Consider the following 3053-nt stretch of genomic DNA (forward strand, 5'->3'; position numbering starts at 1 on the left):
ATTATTTATTTGGTTCAATGCTTAGTAGCAACGTAGCATGATTAATTATGTCATAGTAATTAGTTATGTTATGGGGAATGCATGATCTAGTTCAAACGAATTATCCTCGTAGGAGTTTGTTAATTAGAATCAGGCCTTTCTAATTCTTAATGCTGTTAATAGATTAAATATTGTGAACGTTCCCAGGGTTGTCTATTAATTAGGGATCTAGCTAACGGTCGTACCTTGGCTGATGAAAAGGTAAGGGAAGGTGAGGTTGTTAGGTCGTACCAACAACCATAACTGGTTTATTTGTCCATTCATGTGTTATTCTTGCATCAATGATCAATTCACAAGAATCAAGCATGATCCTAGCCTTAACCAGAAAATCTTCCTCGCATATCTTCGCCAGGTATTTTTAAGTTTTATTTAATTTTTGATTACTTATTTTTATTATCAATCTCCCCCCATTATTTTCTTTTTCCCAAAGAAATTAACTTAAACCAATCTCTGTGGATCGACCCTACTCCCACTTTCACAAGTGTAGTATGAATTATTTTTGGTGATCTCGACACCCACCAAATTTTGGCGCCGTTGCCGGGGATTGGCGTTTTTAAGTATATTTCTTTATTTTTAGTTACTTGATTTTTATCACCATTGATGCCAAGGTCTTCTCGTACAGGTAAATTGGTATACAACCTGGAAATCGAAAAGACCGCACGAATACTTCGTCGGGTGACTAAGCAACAATCGGAAGGAGCATCCGCTCCATACGAAGACGAAGAAGACATAACTTTGGAGTTTGAGGAATCCCTAAGCGAATCCGAAGAAGAGATAATGGCTTTGATTCCTGAAAGATCGATCAATGATATGACGTCGCCCGATCTGAACCAGCAGCCACTGTGCATTGAGTACCCTGACTTGGAGGTAAATTTTGAACTGAAATCTGGATTAATTCATTTACTTCCCACTTTCCGTGGCCTCACAGGTGAAGATCCACACAAGCATCTGAAGGAATTCCATGTGGTGTGCTCCGGAATGCGACCACAAGGCATAAGCGAAGAACAAGTCAAACTGAGAGCATTCCCGTTCTCCCTTGCCGACCAAGCGAAGGATTGGTTGTACTTTCTACCTTAAGGATCCATGACAAGATGGAATGATCTCAAGAGGCAGTTTCTTGAGAAATATTTCCCTGCCTCAAGAGCCACAACGATCCGGAAGGAGATCAGTAGGATTCGACAATTCACGGGAGAGAGTCTTTTTGAATATTGGGAAAGATTCAATCAACTAGTGGAAAGTTTCCCCCATCATCAAATCCCGAACCACCTGTTGATCCAGTATTTCTATGAAGGTCTATCAAATATGGATAGGAAACTGATAGATGCGGCAAGTGGCGGAGCACTATTCAACAAAACCCCCACCGAAGCGTGTAACCTAATCTGGATTATGGCGTCCAACACGCAACAGTTTGGGGTTAGATACAATGATCCACCAAGGAAAAGCAACGAGGTAAGTAATCTTGAAGAATGTTTAAATCAACTCACATCTATTGTTGAAAAAGTTGTTACAGAGAATCATCAACAAGTCAAAGCGTGTGGTATCTGCAATTTAACGGGGCACGCTACGGACATGTGCCCAACTCTTCAAGAGTCAACTACCGAGCATGCCGACGCTGTGGGATGATTCCCCGGACAACAACAAAGAAGATATGATCCTTTCTCCAACACATACAACCCCGGATGGAGGGATCACCCGAATCTGAGTTACGGTAACCAACACTTTCAAAAACCCAATACAGACCACCTCCGCAGCCTAATCCCATGCCTAGCCCATCTCTCGAAGACATGATGAAAGCATTAGTGACCAACACACAATAATTTCAGCAACAGACCCAGACGAGCATCCAACAGTTCCAGCAGCAACAACAACAGACCCAGACGAGCATTCAAAACTTAGAATTTCAAATCAGTCAACTGGCGTCATTTGTTGGTAAGCTAGAGTCTCAAGGTAAGCTACCTTCTAAATCTGTCATTAACCCTAGACAAAATGTTAGTGCTATTGTGCTTTGTAGTGGAAAAGAATTGCAGGAAAATGTGAACAAAGATGGCACTAAACGTGGGCACGGTGTGAAAAGAAAGCCGAAAAAGGAAATTGAGGTCCAACAAGAGCAAGCCGAACCTGAAGCGGACCATCCGAAGCCTTTGGTAACCAGACCGCCCTTCCCAGAAAGATTCACCAAAGCAAAGAAGGAAGAGGAGAAAAAAGAAATCCTTGAAACCTTCCGCAAAGTGGAGGTAAACATCCCGCTGCTCGATGCCATCAAGCAAATACCCCGCTACGCGAAATTCCTCAAAGAACTGTGCTCTAGCAAAGGAAAACTCAAAGGAAACGAACGGGTAAGTATGGGAGAGAATATATCTGCCATTCTTCAAAGAAAACTACCTCCTAAATGCAATGATCCAGGTACATTTTCTATCCCTTGCAAAATTGGAAAGATTGGAATAGAAAAAGCAATGTGTGATTTAGGTGCTTCTATCAATATTATGCCTATTACTATATATGAATCTTTGAATGTTGGCCCATTGAAAGAAACGGGGGTCATTCTTCAACTTGCCGATCATTTCATAGTTTACCCTGAAGGAGATCTTGAGGATGTACTTGTGCAAGTTAATGAATTATTTTTTCCTACTGATTTTTATGTGCTTGATATGAAGGGGGATATTTCTCCCAATTCTACATCCATCTTGCTAGGAAGACCATTCCTTAAAACCTCAAAAATCAAAATTGATGTTTATGTCGGAATTCTCTCTATGGAATTTGATAATGAGGTTATGAGTTTTAAAATTGATGGTGTCATGAAATATTCTAATGATGTGCATTCTATTTTTCTCATTGATTCTATTGATCCTTTGTTGCAAAAAATGCTATGTTCAATGGTAGAGGAGCATTCAAGACAACAATTGCCAAAAGATCGAGTCGAAGAACTTACAAGAAAAAAGTCTTTCATGACAAAATAAGTTCAAGGAAAGAAGTCATCCATGGACTGCCAAGTTCCCCTAAATCCACACCATCAC

The 3053-nt window shown here is 40.6% G+C and overlaps 1 pseudogene; it reads left to right on the forward strand.

Annotated features, from left to right (window-relative positions):
* Positions 1 to 639: 639 nt before the first annotated feature.
* On the forward strand, positions 640 to 2988 carry LOC105178805 (annotated as a pseudogene).
* The last annotated feature ends 65 nt before the right edge of the window (positions 2989 to 3053 follow it).

Source organism: Sesamum indicum, unplaced genomic scaffold (genome assembly GCF_000512975.1).
Source record: "Sesamum indicum cultivar Zhongzhi No. 13 unplaced genomic scaffold, S_indicum_v1.0 scaffold00095, whole genome shotgun sequence".
NCBI lineage: Eukaryota > Viridiplantae > Streptophyta > Magnoliopsida > Lamiales > Pedaliaceae > Sesamum > Sesamum indicum.